This window comes from Salvelinus sp. IW2-2015, linkage group LG26 (assembly GCF_002910315.2).
Source record: "Salvelinus sp. IW2-2015 linkage group LG26, ASM291031v2, whole genome shotgun sequence".
NCBI classification, from domain to species: Eukaryota; Metazoa; Chordata; class Actinopteri; order Salmoniformes; family Salmonidae; genus Salvelinus; species Salvelinus sp. IW2-2015.
In genome coordinates this window covers 10,111,380-10,123,507 of record NC_036866.1, presented here as the reverse complement: position 1 = coordinate 10,123,507, position 12,128 = coordinate 10,111,380, and positions in this window count along the sequence as shown.

Genomic DNA, 12,128 nt, shown 5'->3' with positions numbered 1-12,128 from the left:
TATTGTCTGTTCTGACTAGAACATGACGACCCTCCAGAAATGGGAGGAATTACTTTAATACTAGGGACACTGCACGGAGTTCCAGGCAGTTTATGTGAGTAGATCGGAGATGGGGTCCCCACACCCCGTTGACTGTTCTGCCCTCATGGGTCGCACCCCAACCCGAGAGATGAGTCCATTGTGACTACGTCTCTGGATAAAACAGTGGCCATCTGGGCACCCTGTGACAGAAACGTACGGTGTCTCCAGGAGGACAGTGCTACCATGCAGTCTATAAGATCTGTACACGGTGATGTTTGTGACATATTGGGGTCAGACCTAGAGAAGAGACCCAGCCTTGAAACCCTCCCATATGCAACCGTCCTAATGGGATGACTACTGATGCATCAACCAGCGGCTTTCAGCAGACGCAGGTTGAGGTCTGTGGCAATATAGATCTCATCCCACAGACCTGGCTCCGGTGTGACCGCTAGCTCCTCCTGTAGCTCAGCTTGGTATGCCAAGAGCATGGAGGCGGTGCTGAGAGCCCTCACCGCTGTGGCGACCGATCTGTAGACCTTCCCTGTCGCAAAGGACTGGAAGCACTCGTACTTGGTTGGTAAGGTGGGGCCAGTCAAGGTCATTGAGGACTTCTGGCTAGGGTGTAGATGGGAAGCCACAAAGGGGTTCGATGGGGGGCATGTAGGCAAGCCCAATCCCCACCATGTCAACACAGTCCAACACCGACCCACCTTGGACAGGGTACTTGGAGGAGAAAGGTGTACTCCAGGTACGGGTAACCTCTTCCAGGGATTCTGGGAAGACTGGTAGTAATTGCCTGTTTTCCCATTTTATTTTTGGGTAGCGGGACGTGGTGGTCTCTGCTAATACATTTGCCAGGGAATCACTAGTTTATTCGCAGCGCGCTTGCACACGTCCTGCAGGTTCACACCAGGAACTGGTAGGGATGGCGCCCCGCCTGCGTGACCGGTTTCAGATTCCCCGGCAGGAGGCTTGATGGCCTGACGGGGATGAATGAGTCTTTGTCTCCATCTGATGATTCTGAAAGAAGGCTGCCGCAAAACCCTGTGGAGTCGTTATCATCTCCAATCAGGAAGCCTGGCAGGGAGTCCTCCAACAGCGGGGCAATGGCGTTGAGCTGGTCGCCCCAGCTAGCATTAGCCGTCGATCCACGATTCCACGTGGGGATATCCATCGCCTCTGGTGAGCCATCGGGGACGCCGGCCCCCATGTTAGGGCCCTGTTGACTCAGGCTAGCTTGGCGTGCTAGCCTGCGATGGAGGCTCTTCACATTGAAGAAGGCACAGCGTGGACAGTAGCCAGGGGAGGCTAAGGCTTCCTGGGCATGTTGCAGCACAAGGCAAGCGGAGCACACCGAGTGGGTGTCTTTGGGCGATATCTTGTTTCCACAAGAGCAGATTTGTGCCAGGAGCTTCTCCTTGTTTGGGGTGGGAGATGCTTTTGTTGTCATAGCTTGGATGCTATGTTTTTATTTTAGCTGTCAGAAAAACACTAGAGTTGTAGGCTAGTCCAATAGCTAGCGATTAGTGGGTTATGTGCGACGGTGGCACTCGGTGTGATGGCCGGATACCGTTTTCAAAACAACAGGTTAGAAAAGATAGCTTGGTGTAGCTATCAAAAATGTTTCTTGTCGAAGTAAAACCACAAAAGCTAGCTAGCGTGGTGGCTTGCTTGCTAACGACTAGTCGCTGTTTGGATACAGCTAACTTGGTTGTGAACAAGTTAGCCGTGTCACAGCTGTACCCGTTCCTCCCTCAAATAATTTCCTCTAACTATGGTGAAGGAAAAGGAAAATTGTGACCACCACACAGTCCCGATGAATAGCGCCCGGTGAGCGAGTTGTAAGCTCACGTCTGTGGACAGTTTAGCTAGTTCTGGAAAATGCAGTCGTGTCGAGGTAAGTTTTATGATGAAAAGCGAGAAGAGGTGTTTGAATGACAAAGAGATGCTGCATTGGACCCTTTATAGGTTAGGAGGGACACCCTTCCCCGACGCACATGTCTCGACGTCCAGCCAATCAAGGCAGGCGAAGTGTAATAAAGGCTTCTGATGAATACGCTGGGGGCATATCCCATAAGTGAAATACCGAAACGAATACTTGAAAGAAAGTTGCGCACACGTCAGTTATGTGGCAAAACAGACAGGGTTGGCTAGGATTGCTGACAACATATAAATTATATTTTGTCTCCAATGTTCGTTGAAAACAAATACATTTGCACAAGGAGCACTTGTTGTCTCTCAAATTGTCACGCCCTGACCATAGTTAGCTGTTTTTCTCTGTGTTGGTTGGGGCGTGATAGTGTCTAGGGTGGGTCATCTAGGGTTTTTTGTATGTCTATGTTGGCCTGATATGGTTCCCAATCAGAGACATCTGTTTATCGTTGTCTCTGATTGGGGATCATATTTAGGTAGCCATTTCCCTTTTGTGTTTGTGGGATCTTGTCTATGTCTAGTTGCCTGTCTGCTCTATTTGTATAGCTTCACGTTTCAATCGTTAATTTTGTTGTTTTTTGTGTAGTGTTTATTCATTAAAAGAGAATGTACGCATACCATGCTGCGCCTTGGTCTCACTCATACGACGATCGTGACAGAAGATCCCACCAAAAAAGGACCAAGCAGCGTGTACAGGAGGAGTGGACTTGGGAAGAGATCCAGGATGGAAAAGGACCCTGGACGCAGGCCGGGGAGTATCGCCGTCCTAAGGAAGAGATAGAGGCAGCGAAAGCGGAACGGCGACGTACCGGTCGCCGGTCCCACGCATCAGGTCTCCAGTGCGCCTCCACAGTCTAGTAGGTCCTGTGCCTCCTCCCCGCACTCGTCCTGAGGTGCGTGTCATCAGCCCGGTTGCCACCTATACCGGTCCCACACATCAGGTCTCCAGTGCGCCTCCACAGTCCAGTACGTCCTGTGCCTCCTCCCCGCACTCGCCCTGAGGTGCGTGTCATCAGCCCGGTGCCACCTATACCGGTCCCACGCATCAGGTCTCCAGTNGGTGCGTGTCATCAGCCCGGTGCCACCTATACCGGTCCCACGCATCAGGTCTCCAGTGCGCCTCCACAGTCCAGTACGTCCTGTGCCTCCTCTCCACACTCGCCCTGAGGTGCGTGTCATCAGCCCGGGGCCACCTATACCGGTCCCACGCATCAGGTCTCCAGTGCGCCTCCACAGTCCAGTACGTCCTGTGCCTCCTCTCCGCAATCGCACTGAGGTGCGTGTCATCAGCACTGTGCCACCTGTACCAGTCCCACGCATCAGGCCTCCAGCGCACCTCCACAGTCCAGAGCTTCAGGCGACAGTTCCCAGTCCAGAGCTTCCGGCGACAGTTCCCAGTCCAGAGCTTCCGGCGACAGTTCCCAGTCCAGACCTTCCGGCGACAGTTCCCAGTCCAGAGCTCCCGGCGACAGTTCCCAGTCCAGAGCTTCCGGCGACGTTTCACAGTCCGGAACCTCCAACGACGGGCCACAGTCCGGAACCTCCAACAACTGGCCACGGTCCGGAACCTCCAACGACGGTCCACAGTCCGGAATCTCCTGAGACGGTCCACGGTTCAGAGCCTCCAGCGACGGTCGGCGGTCCGGAGCCTCCAGCGACGTTTGGCGGTCCGGAGCATCCAGTGATGGTCGGCGGTAAGGAGCATCCAGCGACGGTCGGCGGTCCGGAGCATCCAGCGACGGTCGGCGGTCCGGAGCCTTCAGCAGGGGTTCTCAGTCCAGAGACTCCTGCGACGATCTACGGTCCGGAGCCTCTGGCGACGATCCGCGGTCCGGAGCCTCCGGAGCCTGACAAGGCCCAAATCCCCGTTATTCGCATGAAGAGAATCCGCCGATACAGGGCACACAGGTCCGGGTGCCTTGTGAGAATTAATTTGCGAGTGGGTAACCCGCCTCTACCATCTGTCCTATTGGCCAACGTGCAATCATTGGAGAATAAACTGGATGAGTTCCGTTCAAGACTATCCTACCAACGGGACATTAAAAATGGAAATATCTTATGTTTCACCGAGTCGTGGCTGAACGACAACATGGATAATATACATTTGGCTGTTTTTTCCGTGCATCGGCAAGACAGAACAGCTGCCTCCGGTAAGACAATGGGTGGCGGTCTTGAGGTTTTGCTCACCTGAGGAAGAGTATCTCATGATAAGCTGTAGACCACACTATTTACCAAGAGAGTTTTCGAAGCTGTGTATTTACCACCACAAACCGATGCTGGTACTAAGACCACACCCAAGAAGCTGTATAAAGCCAGGCGGCACTCCTAGTGGCCGGGGACCTTAATACAGGGAAACTTAAATCCGTTTGACCTCATTTCTACCAGCATGTTACATGTGCAAAAAGAGGGGGAAAACACTCTAGACCACCTTTATTCGATGCACAGAGATGCATAAAAAGCTCTCCCTTGCCCTCCATTTGGCAAATCTGACCATAATTCTATCCTCCTGATTCCTGCTTACAAGCAAAAACTAAAGCAGGAAGTACCGACAACGATGATACAGCCTATAGGGATGAGGTCAGAGACCTGGAAGTGTGGTGCCAGGACAACAACCTCTCCCGCAACGTGAGCAAGACAAAGGAGATGATTGTGGACTACAGGAAAAGGAGGACCGAGCACACCCCCATTCTCATCAACAGGGCTGTAGTGGAGCAGGTTGAGAGCTTCAAGTTCCTTGGTGTCCACATCACCAATAAACGATCATGGTCCAAACACACCAAGACAGTCGTGAAGAGGGCACGACAATGCCTATACCCCCTGAGGAGAATGAAAAGATTTTGCATGGGTCCTCAGATCCTCAAAAAATTATACAGCTGCACCATCGAGAGCATCCTGAATGGTATGGCAACTGCTCGGCCTCCGACCGCAAGGTACTACAGAGGGTAGTCCGTACGGCCCAGTACATAACTGGGGCCAAGCTTCCTGCCATCCAGGACCTCTATACCAGGCGGTATCAGAGGAAGGCCCTAAAAATTGCCAAAGACTTCAGCCACCCTAGTAATAGACTGTTCTCTCTGCTACCATACGGCAAGCGGTACCGGAGCGCCAAGTCTAGGTCCAAAAGGCTTCTTAACAGCTTCTACCCCCAGCCATAAGACTGCTGAACAGCTAATCAAATGGCTACGCGGACTATTTGCATTGACACACCCCCCCTTTTTTTACGATGCTGCTACTCACTGTTTATGATCTATTATCTATGCATAGTCACCTTACCCCTACCTATATGTACTGTAAATATTACCTCAATTACCTCGACTAACCTGTGCCCTCGCACCTTGACTTGGTACCGGTACCCCCTGTATATAGCCTTGTTATTGTTATTTTATTGTTGCTCTTTTATTTTTTACTTTAGTTTAGTAAATATTTTTCTTAATTCTTATTTTTCTAAAAACTGCATTGTTGGTTAAGGGCTTGTAAGTAAGCATTTCACGGCGCATTTGACGAATAACATTTCGGAATGTATACGCTGATTCGGTGAGCGAGTTCATTAGAAAGTGCATTGAAGATGTCGTACCCACAGCAACGATTAAAACATTCCCAAACCAGAAATCGTGGATTGATGGCAGCATTCGCGTGAAACTGAAAGCGCAAACCACTGCTTTTAACCAGGGCAAGGTGACCGGAAACATGACCGAATACAAACAGTGTAGCTATTCTCTCCGCAAGGCAATCAAACWAGCTAAGTCCCAGTATAGAGACAAAGTCGAGTCGCAATTCAACAGCTCAGACACAAGAGGTATGTGGCTGGGTCTACAGTCAATCACGGATTACAAAAAGAAAACCAGCCCCGTTGCGGACCAGGATGTCTTGCTCCCAGACAGGCTAAATAACTTTTTTGCTCGCTTTGAGGACAATACAGTGCCACTGACACGGCCCGCTACCAAAACCTGCGGGCTCTCCTTCACTGCAGCCGAGGTGAGTAAAACATTTAAACGTGTTAACCCTCGCAAGGCTGCAGGCCCAGACGCATTCCCAGCCGCGTCCTCAGAGCATGCGCAGACCAGCTGGCTGGTGTGTTTAAGGACATATTCAATCAATCCTGTATCCCAGTCTGCTGTTCCCACATGCTTCAAGAGGGCCACCATGTTCCTGTTCCAAGAAAGCTTAAGGTAAACTGAGCTAAACTGACTACCGCCCCGTAGCCTCACTTCCGTCAATCATGAAGGCTTTGAGGACTAGTCAAGACCATATACACCTCCACGCCTACCGACACCTCAGACCCACTCCAATTGTCTTACCGACCCAATAGGTCCACAGACGAGCAATCGCAACCACACTGCACACTGCCCTAACCCATCTGACAAGAGGAATACCTATGTGAGAATGCTGTTCATCGACTACAGCTCAGCATTTAACACCATAGTACCCCAAACTCGTCATCAAGCTCGAGACCCTGGGTCTCGACCCCGCCCTGTGCCACTGGTCCTGGACTTCCTGACGGCCGCCCCCAGGTGGTGAGGGTAGTAACAACATCTCCACCCCGCTGATCCTCAACACCGGTGCCCACAAGGGTGCGTTCTGAGCCCTCCCTGTACTCCCTGTTCACCACGACTGTGTGGCCATGCACGCTCCAACTCACATCATCAAGTTTGCGGAGACACTACAGTGGTAGGCTTGATTACCAACAACGACGAGACGGCCTACAGGGAGGAGGTGAGGGCCCTCGGAGTGTGGTGTCAGAGGAAATACCTCAACTCAACGTCAACAAAACAAAGGAGATGATTGTGGACTTCAGGAAACAGCAGAGGGAGCACCCCCCTATCCACATCAACGGGACAGTAGTGGAGAAGGTGGATAAGTTCTCGGTGTACACATCACGGACAAACTGATTGGTCCACCCACACAACAGCGTTGTGAAGAAGGCGCAGCAGCGCCTCTTCAACCTCAGGAGGCTGAAGAAATTCGGCTTGTCACCAAAGCACTCACAAACTTCTACAGATGCACAATCGAGAGCATCCTGTCGGGCTGTATCACCGCCGGTACGGCAACTGCTCTGCCCACAACCGTAAGGCTCTCCAGGGGTAGTGATGTGCACAACGCATCACCGGGGAAACTACCCGCCCTCCAGGACACATACACCACCCGATGTCACAGGAGCCGTAAAGATCATCAAGGACAACAACCACCCAAGCCACTCTGTTCACCCCGCTATCATCCAGAAGGCGAGGTCAGTACAGGCATCAAAGCAGGACCGAGAGACTGAAAAACAGCTTCTTCTCAAGGCATCAGACTGTTAAACAGCACACTAACATTTGTGGCCGCTGCCAACATACTGACTCAATCCAGCCACTTTAATAATGGGAGTTGATGGAAATTATGTAAAAATGTACCACTAGCCACTTTAAACAATGCCATTAATAAATGTTTACATACCTACATTACTCATCTCATATGTATATGTATATACTGTACTCATATCATCTACTGCATCTTGCCACTTTATGTAATACATGATCACTACCACTTTAAACTATGCCACTTTATGTTTACATACCCTACATTACTCATCTCATATGTATATACTGTACTCTATACCATCTACGCATCTTGCCTATGCCGTTCTGTACCATCACTCATTCATATATCTTTATGTACATATTCTTTATCCTTTACACTTGTGTGTATAAGGTAGTGTTGTGAATTGTTAGGTTTAGATTTACTTTGTTGGTTATTACTGCATTGTCGGAACTAGAAGCACAAGCATTTCGCTACACTCGCATTAACATCTGCTAACCATGTGTATGTGACAAAGACATTTTTTATTTGATTTTATTTGAGTTGATTTGACAAATATCAGCAGTTAAAATCATGAAGTTGATTACTTTAAACGTCTTCTTCTCCAGAACCGCTTGACCGATTGCCACCAAATTTGGTATATAGTATCTATGGATGAACACCTTCAAACACATTTTCCAAGAGTCTAGCTAAAACAATGTGGTCGCTATGAGCCAATGAGTTTGTATGAATGGTTTTCCCTTTCCAACAGCGCCACAATGTGACCAAACTCAACCACACTTTACAGGTTAGCTAGAGTCATATCATTGAGTCAAACAGATCAAGAAATATAAATATGTGCCTGTTATAGCACCACCGTGTGGTCGATATAAAGGTGCTTGCATATCTTGAATGTTGACACTGTTTGCAACATGTGTACCAAACGTGAGTGATTTATAGGCATTTATGTGCGAGACCACACCCACATTAATGTTTATTGGTCAATAACGGCCATGTTGTTTTTGGTATAAGTCTGGAAAATATAGCTTTGAGAGATCTTGGTCCATAGATACCACGTACCAAGTTTTGTGCAGATCGGTCATTCGATGCCAGAGGAGTCGCATTTTAAGTGGCGGAAAATCCATCATGGTTGACTTAATGGGTCCTTCAGACAAATGTGTTCCTTGTGAGAATGACCTATGTACCGAATTTCATGATTCTAGCTCAAACAGGGTAAAATTAGACATATTGCCCTCGGATGAACTACTTCTGTACTGTTTACCACACTTGCCAAATTTCAGAACTCAACATCAAACTGACCCTGCAAAATAATATGCTTTTGATGTATTTTGGACCATTTTCAATGCTGTTGACTACTTTAAACGTTTTCATCTCCAGAATCGCTCGACCGATCGGCAACAAATTTGGTATATAGCATCTATGGATGAACATCTTTAAACACACTATTGTCCAAGATTCTAGCTGAAATAATATGGCTGCTATGAGGCAACAAGCTTAAGTGAATGTTTTTCCCTATCCAACAGCGCTACAATGTGACCAAACTCAACCCTATTTTACAGGTTAGCTAGACTCACACCCTTGAGCATTTGTGCCAAATTTCATCAGATAAAGAGATATAAAAATGTGCCCACCGTGTGGTCGATATGAATGTGCTTGCATAGGTTGAGTCTTCACAGTGTTTGGAACATGTACCAAATTTCGTTAAACGTACGAATATCTGTGGCTGATTTACAGTATATGCATTTATGTGACAGACCACACCCATGTGAATGTTTATTGGTCATGTTGTTTGACATACTATCCTGGATTATAGTGTGTTTACAGACCTTGGTCCATAGATACCATATATCAAGTTTCGTGAAGATCGGTCATTTGGTGGAAGAGGAGTAGCATTGGAACTGTTTTTCTGAAAATTCTAAATGGTGGAAAATCCTTCATGGTGAACCTTATGGGTTCTTGAGGCAAATGTGTTCCTTATGAGGAGATGGACCCACAGTATGTACCACATTTCATGACTAGGTCACACAGGGTGAGGGGCATGGCCTTTCAAAGTTTGCATTTTCAATCGCTTGTTATAGGCCCACCATGTTGCCAATTGTCATGGCATTGCATGGGAGGGTGTGGCTTTTGGCCCTTTACCATCATGCCAGGTTGCACCCTTCGGGGACTTACCTTCTCACGAAATGTGCATGTGAATTTCGGCCTTACAGAAGATTAAACAGAAGAATGAACCAGAACAAAAACAATAGGGTTTCACCAGCTTTGCTGCTTGAACCCCTAACTAGCTGAAACGATCCACCTACGATTCCCTATATGGCATCTTCTTGTCATTAACCACGTTTCCACTCAATTTTTATGCAAGAAAAGTCATACCGGGCTCCCGAATGGCGAAGCGGTCTAAGGCACTGCATCTCAGTGCTAGATGTGTCACTACAGACCCTGGTTCGATTCCAGGCTGTATCACAACCGGACATGATTGGGAGTCCAAAATGGGTGGTCCTATAGGGTGGCACACAATTGGCCCAGCGTTAGGGTTTGGCCTGGGTAGGCCGTCATTATAAATAAGAATTTGTTCTTAACTTACTTGCCTAGTTAAAGGTAAAATAATACTGTCATGACAGCTGTGATGGGAATAGGAAGTTTCGGTCAAATTTTATAAATGCCGACACATAATTTGTTCGTTTGACATGGTGGGATCTTTTTGTGTCGGTAATTAATTATATGAGAAATCTGCCTTTATGCGCAAATATTGACATAATAACCATCATATTGAAGTAAACTTGGAGTCACGTGATGGTATGGCGTGTGGCTTCCCACTGCGACTCTTGAAACCATGCCGTTTATTAGGCTGCAGATTAAATACAGTACATTGGGGTGGTGAACGTGCACGATGATGAGCTTGATGCTCATTTCCAATAAATATTGAGGTTCTTATTCTGGTGACATGATGATGGATGCTTGACTGCTTTTTGACAAATAAAAATATTCTCGCTCTTATCCATAATAATATCATCATGTAAACTAGCCTACCCGCACCGTATCTGCGAGCTGTTGGCTAGAGCGCACGTAAAACCAGAATATGCACATTTGCTATTTAACGCAACCGTTTTTGTGGCAAAACTATCCGTAGAGGTGAAAATCAGATGCAAACAATTCACTTTAGATATTTATTCAGCACATGAACACGAAAAAGTACATTTTGGTTACACTATGTCATTCATCAAGCAATGATTTCTAATAGCAACAAAACAGTTTGTTGGGAACACCACTGGTGGGAAAATTTTCCACCAGCAGATTTTTGAATATTCGCATGAAAATCTTTCGCCAATTGGATGGAAACCTAGTTATTGTTACGAACTATCTGGCCACACAGAATCACAAGACCCAGACTTTTGACCCCTTGAAGCGTGCGCATCTAAATTTATCCACCATCTTTGATAATATAGTCAATGAACAAAAATATAAACACAACACGTAAAGTGTTGGTCCCATGTCTCATGAGATGAAATAAAAGATCCCAGAAATGTTCCATATTCTTATCTCAAATTGTGTGCACAAATTTGTTTACATCCCTGAGCATTTCTCCTTTGCCAAGATAATCCATCCACCTGACAGCTGTGGCATATCGAGAAGCTGATTAAACAGCATGATCATTACAGGTGCACCTTGTGCTGGAGATAATAAAAGGCCACTAAAATGTGCAGTTTTGTCACACAATGCCACAGATGTCTCAAGTTTTGAGGGACTGCAATTGGCATGGTGACTGCAGGAATGTCCACCAGAGTTGTTGCCAGAGAATTGAATGTTCATTTCTCAACCATAAGCCGCCTCCAAAGTCATTTTAGAGAAATTGTCAGTACGTACAACTGTCCTCACAACCGCAGACATGAACGGCGTCGTGTGGGCGAGCGGTTTGCGTTGTGAACAGAGTGCCCCATAGTAGTGGTGGGGTTATGGTATGGGCAGGCATAAGCTACAGACAATAAACAATGGCAATTTGAATGCAGAGATACCGTGACAAGATCCTGAGACCTATTGTTGTGCCATACATCCGCTGCCATCACCTCGTGTTTCAGCATGATAATTCACGTCACCATGTCGCAAGGATCTGTACACAATTCCTGGAAGCTAAAAATGGCCCAGTTCTTCCATGGCCTGCATACTCACAAGACATGCCATCGATTGAGCATGTTTGGTATGCTCTGGATCGATGTGTACAACAGCATGTCCCAGTTCCCGCCAATATCCAGCAACTTCACACAGCCATTGAAGAGTGCGACAACATTCCACAATCAACACCCTGATTAACTATATGTGAAGATGTAGCGCTGCATGAGGCAAATGGTGGTCACACCAGATACTCACTGGTTTTCTGATCCACGCCCCTACTTTTTTTTTAAAGGAAGCTGTGACCAACAGATGCATATTTGTATCCCCATGTGAAATCCATAGATTAGGGCCTAATGAATTTATTAAAATTGACTGATTTCCTTGTATGAACAGTAACTCAGTAAAATCTTTGAAATTGTTGCATGTATATTTTTCAGTATAGATTTTACAACTAAACCAAAAATTCCAAAGCTGGAACTAGAGCACCCTTGGGAAAACTGCCCTTTGAATTTCTAGATAAAAAGTCACCCAAAAGTTCTGTGCCATGATAATGTAGTTAGGCTAATGATAGGTAAAATAATCTTTCATGATGGCTATTCCACGGTACAAGCATGAGACCAACTGGGTTTGAAAATGTGTCGTCTGCACAACGCAGAATTGTTAGCCCGCTGAGCTAAAGCCTATTGGCATTACCTTGGGAGAGAAAACCATTGACATGTTCAGTGTTTATATGTATGCAAATATATATTTTTGATCATCTAGGGGGGCCT